The following is a 22,859-nucleotide window of genomic DNA, read 5'->3' on the forward strand; positions in this document are numbered from 1 at the left end:
CAATTGTTTGTAAAAATTCAAGCCCACATCTAGCAAAGGTTGTCCATTTTGGCACATTACGTATTATCATCAGCCTCACATTATTAAAACGCACCTATTAGGGAGAAGTTTCTGCACCCTTATAAGATNAAGTTAGAAGGCCATTGGAATATTTTGAAGAATTAAACCAAAATTCGGGGTGGTAAATCACCCAAAGACCCTTATGAAAATTTTAAGATGGTTTTTAAGATCTTAGAAGATTCAAAATACTATGAAAATTATATTACGGGTAAGTATGCAAGGAAATAAGGAGATTAGGACAACTTTCGAATGTGAACCAAGAGAAAAAGTAAGAAACTACATTTCAACCGTTTATAAGAAATCAAGATTTTTATGAATACCAAGTGACAAGATGGTTATGCAAGATTTATACATGCAAANATTGTTTTGTTCCTCTCTCCAACTGCTAGCAGATATTGCCTGTTTACAGCACAGTTTTGTGTGTTTCATATGGCTTGAATAATCAATTGTAAATATTTTGTTGCCTATCAGGATAAAGATACTGAGACGAAACTAGTATATGAAAGATATCACATTAGAACATGAGATAAGATAAGAGAAAAGTACCTGGATTTAGGATACCAGTTTTACACTTTCGAGGACGAAAGTTCCTTTTAGGTGTATATGATGTAAGGATTCGAAAAAAAAAAATNATGGGCGTATCCGTTAAGAATTTTTCCTTAGTTGTACCTCAAGACTTAACAAAGAACTGTTAGGTTAAGTTAAGGACCCCAGTAATTCTAAAATCAAAACACTTCTGGACAAGTTTGTTTTAGAGGCATATGACCTAATAGCCAAAATAACTAAATAAATAAATATAGTTTAAAAAAAATTACTTAAAAAAAATTTCTTCACACTTCTCTCTACTAATCTCTCGTCCCTTCCCTCAATTATCTCTATGCAACCAAATCCTCATCTCATAATATTAGTANAAGTCAGTCTTGAGAAAGTTGAAATTAAGGTTGAGTTAGTATCTAAAGTTTTCCAACCGCACTGTCTTCATGAATATTGATTTCAATGAAGAGCCTAAGCCACAAACCTACTAAATAAATTGTGTTGCTCATGAAATTTTAAGAGAAGGCTCAATAGTCTAGAATCAAGCAAGACCAAACAAAGCTAGCTGAACCGACACTACGTNTAGATTTTTTTTATTCTAATTTTGTTTTTAGGAAATCACAATCACTTATATATCCCTAATTTTGTTGCAATTATTTATCCTAATTTTATTGGAATTATTTAGACAGGGATCAAAGCAAAAGAATCAATTAAAAATGGCCCAAAATGCTCCTAACACAATTAAAAGAGAGAGAAAAAATATATATAGATAAAAAGAGAGGAAGATTTGGAAAAAAAAATGGAAGATTGAGGGCATAATTTCAAATTAAAAGTAAATACAGATAAAGAAAGAGGAAGATTAAGTGAATAGAATTAAATGATCAAACAAAAGAAATAATTGTTGATGGACCAAAATTAAATGNAGACCATGGGCTCAACATGACAGGATAATGTTATGTATGAAATTTGGTGACCTAGTACAACGGGCTAAACCAAGTGTAGGTATAAAATGACTAAAATGCCCCTATTATTATGTACCACTAGCTTATAACCAAAGTAACCTCTAAATGACCTGAAATTCGATGAGGAGCCTTATGTCATGGTGCAAAGGGATTACAAAAAGTTAGAAGGCCATTGGAATATTTTGAAGAATTAAACCAAAATTCGGGGTGGTAAATCACCCAAAGACCCTTATGAAAATTTTAAGATGGTTTTTAAGATCTTAGAAGATTCAAAATACTATGAAAATTATATTACGGGTAAGTATGCAAGGAAATAAGGAGATTAGGACAACTTTCGAATGTGAACCAAGAGAAAAAGTAAGAAACTACATTTCAACCGTTTATAAGAAATCAAGATTTTTATGAATACCAAGTGACAAGATGGTTATGCAAGATTTATACATGCAAAGAAATATTTATGATTCATGTGGATATGGGCGTATCCGTTAAGAATTTTTCCTTAGTTGTACCTCAAGACTTAACAAAGAACTGTTAGGTTAAGTTAAGGACCCCAGTAATTCTAAAATCAAAACACTTCTGGACAAGTTTGTTTTAGAGGCATATGACCTAATAGCCAAAATAACTAAATAAATAAATATAGTTTAAAAAAAATTACTTAAAAAAAATTTCTTCACACTTCTCTCTACTAATCTCTCGTCCCTTCCCTCAATTATCTCTATGCAACCAAATCCTCATCTCATAATATTAGTAGATTTTTTTTATTCTAATTTTGTTTTTAGGAAATCACAATCACTTATATATCCCTAATTTTGTTGCAATTATTTATCCTAATTTTATTGGAATTATTTAGACAGGGATCAAAGCAAAAGAATCAATTAAAAATGGCCCAAAATGCTCCTAACACAATTAAAAGAGAGAGAAAAAATATATATAGATAAAAAGAGAGGAAGATTTGGAAAAAAAAATGGAAGATTGAGGGCATAATTTCAAATTAAAAGTAAATACAGATAAAGAAAGAGGAAGATTAAGTGAATAGAATTAAATGATCAAACAAAAGAAATAATTGTTGATGGACCAAAATTNTTATGTACCACTAGCTTATAACCAAAGTAACCTCTAAATGACCTGAAATTCGATGAGGAGCCTTATGTCATGGTGCAAAGGGATTACAAAAAGTTAGAAGGCCATTGGAATATTTTGAAGAATTAAACCAAAATTCGGGGTGGTAAATCACCCAAAGACCCTTATGAAAATTTTAAGATGGTTTTTAAGATCTTAGAAGATTCAAAATACTATGAAAATTATATTACGGGTAAGTATGCAAGGAAATAAGGAGATTAGGACAACTTTCGAATGTGAACCAAGAGAAAAAGTAAGAAACTACATTTCAACCGTTTATAAGAAATCAAGATTTTTATGAATACCAAGTGACAAGATGGTTATGCAAGATTTATACATGCAAAGAAATATTTATGATTCATGTGGATATGGGCGTATCCGTTAAGAATTTTTCCTTAGTTGTACCTCAAGACTTAACAAAGAACTGTTAGGTTAAGTTAAGGACCCCAGTAATTCTAAAATCAAAACACTTCTGGACAAGTTTGTTTTAGAGGCATATGACCTAATAGCCAAAATAACTAAATAAATAAATATAGTTTAAAAAAAATTACTTAAAAAAAATTTCTTCACACTTCTCTCTACTAATCTCTCGTCCCTTCCCTCAATTATCTCTATGCAACCAAATCCTCATCTCATAATATTAGTAGATTTTTTTTATTCTAATTTTGTTTTTAGGAAATCACAATCACTTATATATCCCTAATTTTGTTGCAATTATTTATCCTAATTTTATTGGAATTATTTAGACAGGGATCAAAGCAAAAGAATCAATTAAAAATGGCCCAAAATGCTCCTAACACAATTAAAAGAGAGAGAAAAAATATATATAGATAAAAAGAGAGGAAGATTTGGAAAAAAAAATGGAAGATTGAGGGCATAATTTCAAATTAAAAGTAAATACAGATAAAGAAAGAGGAAGATTAAGTGAATAGAATTAAATGATCAAACAAAAGAAATAATTGTTGATGGACCAAAATTAAATGATAAAACAAAAGAAATAATAGAGTGTAACGACCCTAAATGTCCACGTATCCAGAGTTGCCACTAACATCTCATGCTCATCTCAAATGCAGAACATAACTCTAAAAATTCTCATCTTAAATAGCGAAAAATTTAAAACTTTAGATTAGATTAAATCACTAGAAAACACTGTCGAACTTACGTGTTTCAAACATCGTGCTAGAGTTCAAAATAAGATAAAAACAATTACAAATTAAATAATTTAGACAAATGAAATGCAAACACCCTAATCAAACAAAGACTAGGAATTTTAAATATGCAACTATCCTATGCACGCGCCACAGTCTCTGATCACGATGTCGCCGTCAATCGTACATGGGTGTTTGCCTTTACCTGAAAAACAATGTGGCACACGGCCGGGAACTCATTTACTATTGGCATGTTTTCTAGGGTCTTCTCTTTTCCTCTTACGTCTGTAGCACATGCTAATATAGTCCATCCATCTTGTTGGACTAACCTCTTTGCTTTCTTCATCGAGACTACCTTGGGGGTAATCCCGGTACTTGTGCCTTTAAATTTAAAGGTAGGTCCCATCGATGGTGAAAATTTTACTTCCTTTTTATGACAATCTGTACTAGAACAGTTTTTGGCTAGCCAATCCATGACTAATAAGACGTCGAAATCCGTCATGTTTACTACCATCAAGTCAACGCTTAGAGTTTGGTTCCTTATGATTACTTGGCCATTCTTTACTCTATCCCTAGCTACTAAGTCTACCCCCGAAGGGGTGCTTACAAACATTTTATGCAATAAGGGTTCTAATTCGAACAATGCTTGTACCACAAAAGGCATAGAAATAAAGGAATGCGTGGAACCAGAATCAAATAAGGTAAAAGCGAAATGACCTAAAATAGATAGTGTACCTGTAACCACAGTGTCAGACCTCCCAGTATCCTTTCTCGTAGATGCGTAGGCCCTAGCTTGAGCTCGCGGTGGTGCTGGTTGTTCCATCTGCTCTACTATTCTAGGCGGGTTTGGTTGTGCTTCAGCGTTTCTGGCCATACAGTTCACGACAATGTGCCCCTCTTCACCATATCTTTAACACGCTAGGCTGTCAGCCATGCACCCCCCACCGTGTATTCTTCCACAGATAGTGCACCCTTCTTCTCTCCTCCCTCTAGCCCCATCTTGATTCCTAGGGTCCCTGTGGGTACGTCGAGGAGGTTGATGCTCATTCCATCTTGGAGCAAGTTTGTAGTTGGAACGGTGCCTATGTGCTAGTGGCGGACGGTCAGAGCCTCCTTATTCATGTGGGCGCTTCTGCCCAATTACTACCGGCTCCTCACGTCGTTTCTCATCCTTTTGTTTCTCTAAAGCCTTGGCATTTCTCAAGACTTCCTCATAGGTCTTTGGGTTGAATGCTTCCAGCATGCGGCGGATTCTTGGTTCCAGACCTAGTACAAATTTCTCTATCATCTTTTCTTAGGTGTTCAACATAGACCGTGCAAATTTCTTGAGTCTCTTAAACTCTCAATTGTATTTCTCCACTGTGAGTCCGCCCTGTACCAAATGGGTGAACAACTGCTGCCTCTTAAGTCGCTTTGACTTTGGATAATATTCTTTAAGGAAGGCTTCCTTAAATCGTTCCCAGTTCATAGGTCCCCTTTTGGGTTAAGAAGGGTTTTATTATCTCTCCACCATATCTCTGCGTCCTTCTATAAGACGAATGTTGTGCAGACGATCTTTTGGTTCTCTGGGCACTCCATAGTCTCAAAGGTAGTTTCTACAGATGCAATCCACATTTGGGCTTCTATGGGGTCTTCTAAGGAACCGGTGAATGGTCGAGGGTCATATCTCTTGAAATCCTTTATCCACTTTGAACATCTAATAGGTTATGGAGTGTTTACTGGGGCGTTGGCCTGAGCATCGGCCTCTGCCTGCGCTTGGGCCAGTGTTTGTGCCTGTGCTTGGGCCTGTTCATGGGCTTGTTGGCTAGCTAGTAGATTGACTTGCTGAGTGGTTACTAGGGTTTGAATTAAGGCTTGGATGGACTCACACATTAACTTAGTATTAGCATCTATTTCGGTCGCTGGGGGTGCAGCCTCAGGTGCGGCTTGTGGTGGTAAAGTAGGCTGGGGTGGAAGCTTAGCTTGTGGTGGAGGCTCAGCTTATAGTGGAGGCGCTAAAGGTGGTAGCACAATTGGTGGTAAGACTGGGGGCATCGTAACTGTTACTAACCCAGCCTCTGATCCTTCTCGAGGTGAGCCCTCTTATGGTGTTTCTATAACACGTACGGAAGCATTTTGGATCTTAGGCACTCTAAGTACATTAATTATAGTAAACTAGCTAGCATGTTCAAGAGCATTAAAACTCAATGAATTTGAATACTAACCTTTTGTAGTTCAAATTCCTTTTTTCTCACGAACCGATTTCGAACTACTACTAGCATCTTCCCTACTATTCTCCGGCCTTAGAGCAGGATTGTGGAATCTAGTGAGTGACTAAACTTGATAGGAATTTAATATAGGTAAATTGAGAATTTTGAGTGATTTTCTCAAAGTTATTTTTTTTAAGCAAAAAATTCATGTAAGTTGATCACTCTATTTATAGAGTCATATTTGCATGTTCATGCAAATTTGAGATCACAGAATTTTGACACTAAAAAATTCCACTCAAATTTGTGGGATTATATGGCAAGCATGCAAGTTTGAGTTAACCTTTTGACACTCAAAATTCCACTCAATTTTGTGGGGTTTACTGGACAAACATGCATGTTTGGTTAAACCAAATTTTGACACTCAAAATTCCACTCAAATTTGTGGGATTATGTGGCAAAAATGCAAGTTTGGTTAAACCATATATTGACACTCAATATTTCACTAACTCAAACATATATTTTTCCATTATTGAAGACAACCTTTTGACTTTCTTTATTTTAATTCAACAATTAATTTAAATAATTAATTTCAAATTAAAATAATATTAAAGGATTAATTAAACAATTCAATTAATATTTAACATTAAATAAAATGTCAATCCCAATCAATTCCTACACAATTAAAATATTTAATCATATTTAAATATCTCAAATTCTCTCTTTTTGTTTAATTCATAATTAAAACAAAATGCGGTTAAATATATCGTATATAACGTGTATTCCTTAATTTAAATTCGAACACTTCGAACTCACTAGTCACACTGTTCTAAGGTTTAGTCCGATATGAGCTAGCAAAGGGACCTAATGGACCTACAGATCATGGGCTCCAACGATTCGAGATTAACCGACTAAACTAATTAACTTTGTTAACCAACATTCGTTAACTACTAGGACACTCCAGTATAGCCTAGTAGTTGCACTCCCCTCACTATAGATATATTTCTATCCATTTGATATATAACCATGATAGTAAGTCGATCCTTCACAGGTTGTTCGTAACTAGAGCTGGGTCAATTTACCGTTTTAACCCTGAAGTTACTTCTTGATCCTTAAGTCCCACTGATCCTCTAATGAACAATTGGTTTGTGGTTCAACCACCAAACAGAATCTCTCTCGGGCCAATGAGAGGGTGGGGCCCCTTGTTCAAGACTTGGAGTCAGTACTTAAGGGAACAACGTCTCTACTATCCCTAAAAGTGGGTAGGAGTGAATTTCATCTTACACCCTATGTCCCCAGCTATTCACTCAATCTTACCCCTGAAATGGGAGGCTTATTGAGTCGGTGAACTCGGGCCACTCTCACCCATGCAAATCTAAGGATAATTTCGAATAAACAGGAGTTCATAGTTCGCTCAGGATTAAGATCGAGTTACCTAGGTCATCGAATGAAAAAATCAGTCTCAACAGTAAACGACATTATAAAGTGACAGTGGTTTTCTTCATGGTCCGATCTTATTCAATACTCATTGCATAGGACGCCCCCACTCACATGTCTCCACATGTACAATTTAGTGATCACATTGTTTATATCATATACAAAAGTGGGCCACATCCATATTGTCCCCAGAACAAGGTACTCAGCCTCATCCCTATACTATAGATCATTTTGACTATATACTTGAACTTGANACGTGTATTCCTTAATTTAAATTCGAACACTTCGAACTCACTAGTCACACTGTTCTAAGGTTTAGTCCGATATGAGCTAGCAAAGGGACCTAATGGACCTACAGATCATGGGCTCCAACGATTCGAGATTAACCGACTAAACTAATTAACTTTGTTAACCAACATTCGTTAACTACTAGGACACTCCAGTATAGCCTAGTAGTTGCACTCCCCTCACTATAGATATATTTCTATCCATTTGATATATAACCATGATAGTAAGTCGATCCTTCACAGGTTGTTCGTAACTAGAGCTGGGTCAATTTACCGTTTTAACCCTGAAGTTACTTCTTGATCCTTAAGTCCCACTGATCCTCTAATGAACAATTGGTTTGTGGTTCAACCACCAAACAGAATCTCTCTCGGGCCAATGAGAGGGTGGGGCCCCTTGTTCAAGACTTGGAGTCAGTACTTAAGGGAACAACGTCTCTACTATCCCTAAAAGTGGGTAGGAGTGAATTTCATCTTACACCCTATGTCCCCAGCTATTCACTCAATCTTACCCCTGAAATGGGAGGCTTATTGAGTCGGTGAACTCGGGCCACTCTCACCCATGCAAATCTAAGGATAATTTCGAATAAACAGGAGTTCATAGTTCGCTCAGGATTAAGATCGAGTTACCTAGGTCATCGAATGAAAAAATCAGTCTCAACAGTAAACGACATTATAAAGTGACAGTGGTTTTCTTCATGGTCCGATCTTATTCAATACTCATTGCATAGGACGCCCCCACTCACATGTCTCCACATGTACAATTTAGTGATCACATTGTTTATATCATATACAAAAGTGGGCCACATCCATATTGTCCCCAGAACAAGGTACTCAGCCTCATCCCTATACTATAGATCATTTTGACTATATACTTGAACTTGATCAACTCTTATGTCTCTACATATAGTTTAAGTAATCATACTATAGCTAGAGTGTTCTTAGATTATTGGATTCAGATTAATGATCGTAAAATTCACTTTCTTAAATAACAATCTTTAATGAATAAACATCAATAATAACTTTATTGAAAGTAGAATATGTTTTTGTTTACAAACTATGAGTTTTAGGACATAAAACCCAATACCCTCTACTGTCACACCTCATCCTATTCCTCTAAGACGGTGCCGCCCCCATCCTCGTCTTCCTCTTCCTCTTCCTTTTCTTCATCCTCTGGCATGGTTCTATAAACCAATATCAGGTTGCTTAAGTCTAAGGTCTTAATACTATGGATAAATAAATAACAATATACATAGTATACAATACATCATAATGCCACAANAGAATCTCTCTCGGGCCAATGAGAGGGTGGGGCCCCTTGTTCAAGACTTGGAGTCAGTACTTAAGGGAACAACGTCTCTACTATCCCTAAAAGTGGGTAGGAGTGAATTTCATCTTACACCCTATGTCCCCAGCTATTCACTCAATCTTACCCCTGAAATGGGAGGCTTATTGAGTCGGTGAACTCGGGCCACTCTCACCCATGCAAATCTAAGGATAATTTCGAATAAACAGGAGTTCATAGTTCGCTCAGGATTAAGATCGAGTTACCTAGGTCATCGAATGAAAAAATCAGTCTCAACAGTAAACGACATTATAAAGTGACAGTGGTTTTCTTCATGGTCCGATCTTATTCAATACTCATTGCATAGGACGCCCCCACTCACATGTCTCCACATGTACAATTTAGTGATCACATTGTTTATATCATATACAAAAGTGGGCCACATCCATATTGTCCCCAGAACAAGGTACTCAGCCTCATCCCTATACTATAGATCATTTTGACTATATACTTGAACTTGATCAACTCTTATGTCTCTACATATAGTTTAAGTAATCATACTATAGCTAGAGTGTTCTTAGATTATTGGATTCAGATTAATGATCGTAAAATTCACTTTCTTAAATAACAATCTTTAATGAATAAACATCAATAATAACTTTATTGAAAGTAGAATATGTTTTTGTTTACAAACTATGAGTTTTAGGACATAAAACCCAATACCCTCTACTGTCACACCTCATCCTATTCCTCTAAGACGGTGCCGCCCCCATCCTCGTCTTCCTCTTCCTCTTCCTTTTCTTCATCCTCTGGCATGGTTCTATAAACCAATATCAGGTTGCTTAAGTCTAAGGTCTTAATACTATGGATAAATAAATAACAATATACATAGTATACAATACATCATAATGCCACAAAAGTAAACACTCAACATGCTATACATCATATCATACTATTAATAAATACTTAAAATATACAACAATTTTAGCAATATTAACAAGAAAATGCATGCGAGTTCAAAAACGTTTCNTCAATCTTACCCCTGAAATGGGAGGCTTATTGAGTCGGTGAACTCGGGCCACTCTCACCCATGCAAATCTAAGGATAATTTCGAATAAACAGGAGTTCATAGTTCGCTCAGGATTAAGATCGAGTTACCTAGGTCATCGAATGAAAAAATCAGTCTCAACAGTAAACGACATTATAAAGTGACAGTGGTTTTCTTCATGGTCCGATCTTATTCAATACTCATTGCATAGGACGCCCCCACTCACATGTCTCCACATGTACAATTTAGTGATCACATTGTTTATATCATATACAAAAGTGGGCCACATCCATATTGTCCCCAGAACAAGGTACTCAGCCTCATCCCTATACTATAGATCATTTTGACTATATACTTGAACTTGATCAACTCTTATGTCTCTACATATAGTTTAAGTAATCATACTATAGCTAGAGTGTTCTTAGATTATTGGATTCAGATTAATGATCGTAAAATTCACTTTCTTAAATAACAATCTTTAATGAATAAACATCAATAATAACTTTATTGAAAGTAGAATATGTTTTTGTTTACAAACTATGAGTTTTAGGACATAAAACCCAATACCCTCTACTGTCACACCTCATCCTATTCCTCTAAGACGGTGCCGCCCCCATCCTCGTCTTCCTCTTCCTCTTCCTTTTCTTCATCCTCTGGCATGGTTCTATAAACCAATATCAGGTTGCTTAAGTCTAAGGTCTTAATACTATGGATAAATAAATAACAATATACATAGTATACAATACATCATAATGCCACAAAAGTAAACACTCAACATGCTATACATCATATCATACTATTAATAAATACTTAAAATATACAACAATTTTAGCAATATTAACAAGAAAATGCATGCGAGTTCAAAAACGTTTCTCCTTTCTTATCTTATGCAAGGCGTTCCTGACGGTGACGAGGCATCGATGTTGGGACCATGGAGCGTTTCTAGCCTACATCGTAGGCTAGTTTACAAAATCTAAAACCTAGAGCTCTGATACCAACTGTAACGACCCTAAATTTCCACATATCTAGAGTCGCCACTAACATCTAATGCTCATCTCTAATGCAGAACATAACTCTAAAAATTCTCATCTTAAATAGCCAAAAATTTAGAAGTTTATAATACATTAAATCACTAGAAAACACTACCGGACTTACATGTTTCAGACATTATGCTGGAGTTCAAAATAAGATAAAAACAACTACAAATTAAATAATTTAAACAAATGAAATGCAAACACCCTAATCTAACCAAGACTAGAAATTTTAAATATGCAACTATCCTATGCACGCGCCACAGTCTCTGATCACGATGTCACCGTCAACCGTACATGGGCGCCTTACCTTTACCTGAAAAATAATGTGGCACACGGCCTAAGTATTTCGAAGATATACTCGGTAAGTGACCCACTATAGGGGCCATGCTAATGCAGACACATGCAATCATGAATTAGGGACCTGTCTCTAATCATCATAAGGGTGACCTCCAGTCTCAGACAAATTGGATGTATAGTACTTCCCTACATACGACTCACACGTGCAAGTGTGAATCTCCAGGGTGCTCGCACACCCCCTGGACCATCTGGTCAAGCTAATCTGTAGCGACGTTCGGAGGTCAGCGGAACCCCATAGTATCATGCGCCTCTTGAACACCCTCATCGGTGCGCATTCGCACTCATCATCATACGGTGCGCGTCCGCACCCATCATCTGTAGGGGAAGTAGCCCTATGCTTTTGAACACACAATATGCATGAGGTCCCTCTAAATCCAATTATACTTCTCTTCTGACACAACCCTCTAATCTCATCTCTTTATTACACTATGTAACACGTGCTCATGGATATTTACATTAATATCATTTTCATACTCTTATGGTTGTGTCCTATATCGATCTACGACGTGATGCAATATGGCATACAACATCGTCATGCATACATCATACTCATCATAGAAGCCATTAAGTACATCAAATACAACATGTACGTCATGCGTCGAAACATAAACAACGTACATTTAACATACATCACAGCACAACGTCATACTCATACATCATCATAATTCAAACAATCTTTAGCCTATCCTATAGTAAGGCCACTTACTTGGTTGGCCTTGGCCGAAGTACAAACTAATTAGCTAACGTAAGCTCCTATTCTTTGAGAGTTGCTTCCTACGTTGCCGGAGTTTGTTTCCTATGACACCGTTCGCTATCTTCCATTAGTATTATCACAATTAAATTACTAATAACTTAGTAAATGTGAAATACATATATAAAACGGCCTCGAATACCTTAATCAGTGACAAAAACAGATCTGAAGGGGTCGAAACGGTGGAAATCGGGCCAAAAACAGGTGAGCCGAGCCGAAACAGCTGCTGGGAGCCATCAGAGGAGCCGCCGAGCGTCATTTGAGGGAGCCCGAGCAATTTGTGCTGAGCGGAGCTAAGGGACCGCTTGCGTCACTGTGTACCACGTGGTAGTAGTAGAACACGCCACGTCGTGCGGTGGCGTCAGGTCAAAGCGCGGGCACAGTCTGGTTTTGGTCGTTGTTTGGGTCGTCGGCTGTAGAAGGCTACTGGGCCAGACTGATCGTTGGGCCTTCACTTACTGGACTGGGCCGTAGGTGTTTCGGTTGTAGGCCGGTTCGGTTGGACTGTGGGTCTGGTCTCAGGTTGGTTCAACTGAACATTTGGCTACTGGGCTTGATTGAGGTTTGGGTCACTGTAGTTGGGTTGGGCTGAAGGCAGAGGCTGAGGGGAAAGAAGTCAGGCTGGCTCTCGAGTTTTGGGTTCAGGTTGGCCCGGATCCGGTGCATCTCGTCTTCCTTACCCGACTTCGGCCGATTTTCAGGCGCGGTTCCTCCCTCCTTTCCGTGGGGTTTTCGTTGTCGATTTCGGTCCCCTTGCTTCCTTTTTCTCTCTTTTTGTTGTTCTCTTTCCTCCCTTGACGTTTTGTGGCATCACAATTCCTAAAACCACATATCTAAGAACGTTTAAGAAAATCCAATTTTCAACTTCGGTTACCAACGACAACGCGTACGAAAAGGCACAAAACGTACCTTGAGTTATTGTACCGTCCTTAGGAATCCTTCTCGTGATGATAACTACGCGTTTTGCGTCAGTTTTCGGGTGGTTTGGGACTCGTCGAAAAAATTAGAAACTCACCGACGTTATTCGAAATCTCTCTCTCTCTCTCTCGTATTTTCGTATTTTCTTTCTTTTCACTTTTTGCAGGTATTCTGAGGTGTTCTAGGAGTCTTAGGCTGAAGGCTAAGCGGGGTGTGGTTGTCGTTTAGCGTGGAATCCGCGAAACTCGGCAGTTGCCAGAAAACTCGCATGTTTTTCGACGATTGAGTTATTTTTTTTTCCCTTTTTCTTCTTTTTCTTTTTCCTTTTCTTTTTCTTTTTCTTTTTCTTTTTCTTTTTATTTTTCTTTCTTTTTCGTGGTCCTTAGATAGAGGGCAAGAAAGTTCAAAACAATTTGTGAATAGAATTAAATGATAAAACAAAAGAAATGACATAGGGCAAGACACTACATGACTGTGAAAGTAAAATAACTCTATCAATTTTTTTAACAATAAATTAATAACAATACAAAATGAAATTTTTAATAATATATTAAATATTTCAAGACTTTAGTCATGCAAAAACTCTAATGTTCGCATAAAATCTAACTCATGGACTATGCTAAATCAGAGAAATCATTTTGCAGAAGTTCGGATTTCAAACGGATGATTTCAAAGAACAAAATTGAAATTTAAATAAGTGACAACAACTTAAGCTAATCAGGTAAGTGAGTTTTTTCTAGGATAGGCTAGAAATTGTATGAGTTACAATTTTGATGTATGTGCGAAATATATATAGTTTGATGTATGATGTACTTGATATGTTGGATCCACTTTATGGTGATATGATGAGTATGATGATTGCAGGAAGTTTGTCTTAATATGTTGATGTTTTCCATATTAAGCATGATATATGATGATGAGTGCCATATTGCATCATGTCGATAGACCGACATAGGACGCAACCCTAAGAGCATGAAAATTATATTAATATAAATATCCAACGAGCATGTGTTACTTAATGTAACAAAGAGATGAGAATTGAGGATTGTGTCAGAAGAGATGATATGAAAATTAGAGGGATCTCATGCATGTTGTATGTTCATGTCACGACCCGATTTTCGAGGCTTCGAAAAACCGAATCGTGACTAAAAAGACGAAATCGAAAACAAACAAAAGGAAAACAAAAGAAAAGAAAAGCAAAGTAAAAAGATAAAAATACTTTGAATTAAAACAAAAGAGAGAAATTTTGTTTGTTAATTATTACAAAAGAAATTGCAAATCTAAAATGAAATACAAAAGACTCTAAAAGACCGAAAAGGGACTGACGCTCCGGAACGACCCCCTCTGTGACTGTACAGCTCTCAAACGCTCCTCTACCTCGACCAGCAGCCAGCGAACACCTGAGAAAAATAAAGGAGAACGGGATGAGTATAAAAATTATACTCAGTAAGCCACCTACTTGTAGGCTCTCTTCGCATCTTAATTTAACAGAACTCCCACGGTTTTCTAATTCGGTTCTAGGACATCGGGTTCTAACCTTAGTCTCTTGGGGCTTGCCCCTTGGGTTTCACCGGTTCATCGTCCTTTCATTAGTCACCTAGAGGTTCCTTATGCCAAGCTAATATGATCGGTATCTCTCTATGAGGCGCTACCTCTACATGGCTATCTAGAACTACATGGTACCTAGCCTAGGGGTGTGCTGAATACCCCTACGCCCATATAGTCCTCCTATGGGGGGCGCGACCCAACCCGTTCCCATGCAGCTAATGGGCTGTACGACGTGGGGACACATTTCCCATGCGAAATGGCTAAGAACAGTAAGGACTGATCAGGGACCCTTGGTCCTCCCACGAAGCTATAGATACCGTTCTCACGCTAGCAATCTGTGAACCCTCCTAGGTACTTTCTTGCCGTGGTAAACCGCTAAGTTTCTAGGGTAAAATTAAGTCTGTCCAGAGCGACATATCGCTCCTAACAGAAATTCCCTAATCTTATCATAGAAATGGGCCCTAGCAATGAACAGAGGGTGCATGCAATCTTCTTCTAACATCATAGTATGTAATTCATGCAAACTAGGCATACCGGCTCAACGGGGCGATGACCTCCATCAAGCACCCAGAGCACGAAGTTCGCGCTCAATGGGACGAATTCGTCCATCAAGCACCCGAAACCCGGCATACACAACTCTAACATAAATTAAACGCACGCATACGTACAACGGAAGCTTAAGGCATACAAGCAATACTCAGATAATTCACCCAACACATCATAACAATCCATCTGATTAATCTCATTCATGGAGAGCTAATTTAAGGCAAAATTACTAACATGCATACATACAATCCAAGCGAACCCTACAAGTATTTCTTCCTAAATACCGGGTGGTGACTTACCTGGTTGACGAGTGCCCTTTTTGCTAGCGTTTCTTTGCCCGTGAGGTGTCCAAAAGTACTGATTTCTTTAAATTAGGTCCCTATTCACGTAAGAACAGTAGAAAACAACCGGGCCAAATTGGCCGTTCCACGCGCTCTCACGCGCCAGCAGCGCACTGGGAGCGCGTGGTCACGCGCGCGGGAAGGCACCAGTCGCAGGCTGCACGCACGCCTGCCACGCGTGCCCGCCTCTGCGTAGTCGCGGTTCGGCTCGACTCGTGTCGCGGTTCGACCCGGCTTGCGGGCGACACGTGTCGACGCCTCGCTGGAGCTGCGTTGCTCCAGCCGATGGTCGACGCGTGTCCGGCGCCTGTCACCGCCGTCCACCGCTCGCCGTAGATCGGATCGACATGATTCCTTCGGTAAAGTTTTAGGTCGTGTTACGGGCTACGTCCTCGTATTTTTTTGTAATTTTTGCTTAAATACCGGACGAGTTAAGAAGGTCGGAATTTTGCTCACCGTTCTCGGACGACTCTCGGATCTTCGCCTTCGGGTTGAGGTCTTGGCCAAACTTCTTCACAGATCATGCGTAGAGTTGTTCCTAGATGAATATATCAAGATTTCAGATCTTGATTCACAAAGGAAAACCGTAGATCTGAGAAAACGTTCAAGATCCTTACCTTGCGGGTTTTCCGACTTCTTGATGAAAAATGGGACTCCGGCCACCCACATTCTCTTTTCCCTTCCAAGAAAGTCTCTCTGCATGATCTTCACCTCCTTGCATCATGATCTTCACCGGAATAGACTCCGACGGTAGTTTTCGGTGAGTCTTCCGGCGGTTCATCCTTTCTCCTCTCTCTAGGTTCTCTCTACCCCTTTCTCTCACTATCTCTCTTTTGCAGGATTATGGATGGGGTTTCGTTTGGACCCCTTAGGTGGTTGGAGGGGCAAATTTACCTATTTGCCCCTCTCAACTTTTCCTATATTNCTTCACCGGAATAGACTCCGACGGTAGTTTTCGGTGAGTCTTCCGGCGGTTCATCCTTTCTCCTCTCTCTAGGTTCTCTCTACCCCTTTCTCTCACTATCTCTCTTTTGCAGAACTATGGATGGGGTTTCATTTGGACCCCTAAGGTGGTTGGAGGGGTAAATTTACCTATTTGCCCCTCTCGACTTTTCCTATTTTTTTTTCTTTTTCTATTTCTATTTCTCTTTCTTCGGACAGTTCATATGCATAAGGATACTTCCCCAAGTGATTTTGATATCATTTGGTATCAGAGCTTTCCTTGGGTTGATTTCTTACCATTTCGTATCCGACTTTTCCTTGGATTGATTCCTTATTATTTGGTAGGAGAGCTTTCTCTTTATTGGATTTCTTATCACAGTATCTATTGCTAATTGACGAAGAAGAACCAAATTTCTTTGATGAATTCCTATAGGTAGAAGATTCAACCAAGTGGGAGAATGTCATGGATGATGAGATGAGTTTGCCTACAGAAAAAAGAGCTTTGTTGAACAAATGGGTGTTCAGAATCAAGGATGAACCAGATGATAAAATGATGTCAAAGGCTTGGTTAGTAGTTAAATGATATTCACCTACAAAAGATATTGATTATGCTGAAATCTTTTCTCCTGTTGTGAAATTAACTACTATCCAAATTTTATAGAGTATTGTCGCTTCAGAGAATTGGTACATTGGGAAAATTGATGTAAAAATAACATTTTTACATGGAGTTCTAGATAAGAAGATCTGTATGCAACAACCAAAAGATTTGCATCTCCATGCAAAGAACACATGGTGTAGCTCAATAAGAGCTTGTATGAACTCAAACAAGCACCGAGACAATGGTACAAAAAGTTTGACTCCTTAATGTGCAAGAGTGGTTTCCACTGTAGTGAAAAGGATCAGTGTTGTTACTTTAAGAAATACACTGATTCTTATGTGTTTCTACTCTTGTATGTAGATGATATACTAATTGCACGACATTGCATGATATACTAATTGGAGCATTTAGAAGACCTTGCATCCCAGTTTGACTCAATAAAATATGACATTGCATGAATTTGAACTATTTTCTTTAGATGCAACTTAAGCTAAACGAATCACCTTTCACACACTTCACTCTACACGAAGAGCTTCACATTCCTTATTAGTTGGGTCAAGACTACGCTGATCTTGGAAAATTATCGAATGAATCTTGGAAAATTATCGAATGAATATCTTATAGTACCATGCTTTCCTCAAGAAACTCCTCACATCTACGGTTGAGGTTGGCCATGGTAGTATATCACTATATTAACTTTAATTGAATCCACTAAAATACCCTTGATATTACATGTCTAAGAAAAGTCACATCCTAAAGCTAAAACTCACACTTTAAGAACTTGGTGTATAGCTTATGCTATAACACTAGTATATCATATATGAAAACTACTTCTTCTAAAGGAGATCATAGGTTTCATTGGTCTTCAACTGATGGTAACCCGTTAGCAGGTTAACACTAAAGCTAAATACAACTTCTCTAACGCGGTTCCCTCTCATGTCTTTTACATCTGTGACGCTAGCCAATAGAGCCGAAGCACCATGACTTAATATCTAGTAACTTATAACTTCTCTAACGTTGTTCCCTCTCCCATGTCTTGTACGTCTATGACGCTAGCCAATAGAGCCCCAAGCACCATGACTTACTGTATATGGTAACTTATTTTAGTTCGTATCGCCCTTCACTCCCATTGCTAGAAGGAGGGCTTGAACCTCCGACCTTGTGGTTAACAGCCACACGCTCTAACCAACTGAGCTATTCCAGCCAATAATTTATCAAATCAAAGCCCACCACTAGTAGATATTATCAGCTTTTGTTCGTTACGTATCGCTATCAGCCTCACGATTTTAAACCGCATCTACTAGGAAGAGGTTTTTAGACCCTTGTAAGAAATGTTTCTTCCCCTCTCCAATCGATGTGGGATCGCGAAAGCCACCCCTTCTGTGGGCCCAACATCCTCACTGGCACATCTCCTGGTGATTAGTTCTGATATCATTTGTAAAAGTCCAAGCCCACTTCTAGCAGAGATTGTCCATTTTGGCACATTACATATTACCATCAGCCTCACAATATTAGAACGCGCCTATTAGGGAGAGGTTTTCACACCCTTATAAGGATTGCTTTGTTCCTCTCTCTAATCGCTAGTAGATATTGTCGGCTTTCGTTTATCGCCATCAGTCTCATGCTTTTAAACCGCATCTACTAGGGAGAGGTTTTCAGACCCTTGTAAGAATTGTTCTTCCCCTCTCCAATCGATGTAGGATCTCATAATCCACCTGGGACCAACATACCACATCTACTAGGGAGAGGTTTTCAGACCCATGTAAGAAATATTTTCCGACCCTTATAAGAAATGTTTTCAAACCCTTGTAAGAAATGTTTCTTTCCCTCTTCAATCGATGTCGGATCGCATAAGTCACCCTTCTGTGGGCCCAACATTCTCACTGGCACATCTCCTTCATATTATAAAAAAGGATGAATGTGTATCGCCTTCATCTTGACCTTTTCGATCCGAAAACTAACTTCTCTAACGTTGTTCCCTCTCATGTCTTGTACGTCTATGATGCTAGCCAATAGAGCCCAAGCACCATGACTTAGTAGCTTCTTCCCCTTCAAAGTGAAGATCACTTTCACGACCTGATTTTCGAGGCTTCGAAAAATCGAATCGTGACTAAAAAGATGAAATCGAAAACAAACAAAAAAGAAAAGAAAATAAAAAGAAGAGTGAATTAAAAAGATGAAAATCAAATAAAATTAAAATATTTCAAAAGAGGATTTAAGTTTACAAAAAGGAAATAAAATACAAATATAAAAGGAATTCGCAAAAGACTCCAAAAGACCGAAAAGGTACTACGCTCTGGAACGACCTCTTCTGTGACCGCACAACTCTCGAACGCTCCTCCACTTCGACAGGCACCTGACAAAAAAAGTAGAAAGGAATGAGTATAAAAATTATACTCAGTAAGCCACCTACTTGTAGGCTCTCTTCGCATCTTAGTTTAACAGAATTTCGACGATTTCCTACTTCGGTTCTAGGACATCTGGTTCTAATCTTAGTCCCTTGGGGCTTGCCCCTTGGGTTTCACCGGTTCGTCGTCCTTTCATTAAACGCCTAGAGGTTCCTTACGCCAAGCTAATATGGTCGGTATCTCTGGCTGGAGCGACATATCGCTCCTAACAGTAATTCTCTAAGCTTATCATAGAAATGGGCCCTAGCAATTAATAGAGTGTGCATGCAACCTTCTTCTGACATCATAGTATGTAATTCATGCAAACTAGGCATACCGGCTCAACGGGGCGATGACCTCCATCAAGCACCCAGAGCACAAGTTCGCGCTCAATGGGGCGAATTCGTCCATCAAGCACCCGGAGCACGGCATACACAATTCTAACATAAATTAAACGCATGCATACATACGGCGGAAGCTTAAAGGCAACACTCATGTAATTCACCCAATACAAACATAACAATTAATCTGACTAATACTTTACATGGAGAGCTAATCTGAAGCAGAATTACTAACATGCATGCAATCCAAGCGAATCCTACAAGTATTTCTTCCTAAATACCGGGTGGTGACTTACTTGGTTGACGCATGCCCTTTTTGCTAGCGTTTCTTTGCCCGTGAAGTGTCCAAAAAATACTGATTTCTTTAAATTAGGTCCCTATNTTCTTCTGACATCATAGTATGTAATTCATGCAAACTAGGCATACCGGCTCAACGGGGCGATGACCTCCATCAAGCACCCAGAGCACAAGTTCGCGCTCAATGGGGCGAATTCGTCCATCAAGCACCCGGAGCACGGCATACACAATTCTAACATAAATTAAACGCATGCATACATACGGCGGAAGCTTAAAGGCAACACTCATGTAATTCACCCAATACAAACATAACAATTAATCTGACTAATACTTTACATGGAGAGCTAATCTGAAGCAGAATTACTAACATGCATGCAATCCAAGCGAATCCTACAAGTATTTCTTCCTAAATACTGGGTGGTGACTTACTTGGTTGACGCATGCCCTTTTTGCTAGCGTTTCTTTGCCCGTGAAGTGTCCAAAAAATACTGATTTCTTTAAATTAGGTCCCTATTCACGTAAAAACAGTATTAGAACAGAAAGCAATCGGGCCAAATTGGCCGTTCCACACACGTTCACGTGCCAGCAGCGCGCTGAGAGTGCGTGGTCATGCGCGCGGGAAGGCGCTAGTCGCAGGCTGCACGCGCGCCTGCCACGTGCGCTCGCTTCCGCGTAGTCGCAGGCTGCACGCGCGCCCGCTTCCACGTAGACGCGGGTCGGCCGGTCCGGTCCGGTCCGGTCGGCTCGGCTCGCGTATACGGTTCGACCCGGCTTGCAGGTGACACGTGTCGACGCCTCGATGGAGCTATGTTGCTCCAGCCGATGGTCGACGCGTGTGCGGCACCTGTCGCCGCCCTCCACCGCTCGCCGGCTGCCCCTTTTTTTTTTCTTTCTTCTTTCTTCTCTGTCCTCTAAAAACCGAAACACAATCCCCTTTTCCAATTTTCATATCTTTCGATCCGTAGATCGGATCGATATGATTCCTTCAGCAAAGTTCTAGATCGTGTTCCGGGCTACGTCCTAGTATTTGTTTTGTAATTTTTTGCCTGACTACTGGCTGAGTTAAGAGCATCGGAAGTTCGCTCACCGTTCTCGGACAATTCTCGGACCTCTGCCTTCAGGTTGAGATCTCGGCCAAACTTCTTCACAGATCATGTGTAGAGTTGTTCCTAGATGAATATATCAAGATTTCAGATCTTTATTCAAAAAGGAAAACCGTAGATCTGAGAAAACGTTCAAGATCCTTACCTTGCGGATTTTCCGATTTCTTGATGAAAAATGGGACTCCGGCCACCCACATTCTCTTTTCCCTTCCAAGAAAGTCTCCCTGCATCATGATCTTCACCTCCTTGCATCATGATCTTCACTGGAATAGACTCCGACGATAGTTTTCGGTGAGTCTTCCGGCGGTTCATCCCTTCTCCTCTCTAGGTTCAATCTACCCCTTCCTCTCACTATTTCTCTTTTGCAGGACGCTGAATGGGGTTTCATTTGGACCCCTTAGGTGGTTGGAGTGTCAAATTTACCTATTTGCCCCTCTCTCGACTTTTCCTTTTTTTTTTTCTTTTTATATTTCTATTTCTCTTTCTTTGGGTATTACAATCACTTTCCTCGATCATTTACTCCATTGAACTTGAAACTATCCTCAATGGGAAGTTTGAATATCACTTCAACTTACTAGCTTCTTCGCCTTCAAAGTGAATCACTTTCCTCGATGGGAAGTTTGAATATCACTTCCTTGGCATGAAAATCGATGAATGTGTATCGCCTTCAGCCTGGTAACTTATTATAAAAAGAAGGATTGCTTCATGTTCCTCTCTCCAACCGTGTCTATTTTCGTTTGTATCGCCTTCCGACCTTGTGTTTAACAGCCACACGCTCTAACCAACTGAGCTATTCCAGCCAATAATTTATTAAATTCAAGCCCACCACTAGTAGATATTATCAGCTTTTGTTCGTTACGTATCGCTATCAACCTCACGATTTTAAACCGCATCTACTAGGAAGAGGTTTTTAGACCCTTGTAAGAAATGTTTCTTCCCCTCTCCAATCGATGTGGGATCGCAAAAGCCACCCCTTCTGTGGGCTCAACATCCTCACTGGCACATCTCCTGGTGATTAGTTCTGATATCATTTGTAAAAGTCCAAGCCCACTTCTAGTAGAGATTGTCCATTTTGGCACATTACGAATTACCATCAACCTCACAGTATTAGAACGCGCCTATTAGGAGAGGTTTTTGCACCCTTATAAGGATTTCTTTGTTCCTCTCTCCAATCGCTAGTAGATATTATCGGCTTTCGTTTATCGCCATCTGTCTCATGCTTTTAAACCGCATCTACTAGGGAGAGGTTTTCAGACCCATGTAAGAAATGTTTTCAGACCCTTGTAAGAAATGTTCTTCCCCTCTCCAATCGATGTAGGATCTCATAATCCACCTGGGACCAGCATAACATATCTACTAGGGAGAGGTTTTCAGACCCATGTAAGAAATGTTTTCAGACCCATGTAAGAAATGTTCTCAAACCCTTGTAAGAAATGTTTCTTCCCCTCTCCAATCGATGTGGGATCGCATAAGCCACCCCTTCTGTGGGCCCAACATCCTTACTGGTACATCTCCTTCATATTATAAAAAATGATGAATGTGTATCGATGAATGTTTATCGCCTTCATCTTGACCTCCTTCATCTTAGTTGACACCATTCAAACGTCATCATCTCAATTTCGATCCGAAAACT

General features: G+C 39.2%; 1 non-coding gene across 1 annotated transcript; it reads right to left on the reverse strand.

Moving 5' to 3' along the window:
* Positions 1–18,228: 18,228 nt before the first annotated feature.
* On the reverse strand, positions 18,229–18,302 carry TRNAN-GUU. Its single transcript has one exon. It is a non-coding gene; the product is annotated as a tRNA-Asn (tRNA).
* Between the last annotated feature and the right edge of the window lie 4,557 nt (positions 18,303–22,859).

This window comes from Cucurbita pepo, chromosome LG16 (assembly GCF_002806865.2).
Source record: "Cucurbita pepo subsp. pepo cultivar mu-cu-16 chromosome LG16, ASM280686v2, whole genome shotgun sequence".
NCBI classification, from domain to species: Eukaryota; Viridiplantae; Streptophyta; class Magnoliopsida; order Cucurbitales; family Cucurbitaceae; genus Cucurbita; species Cucurbita pepo.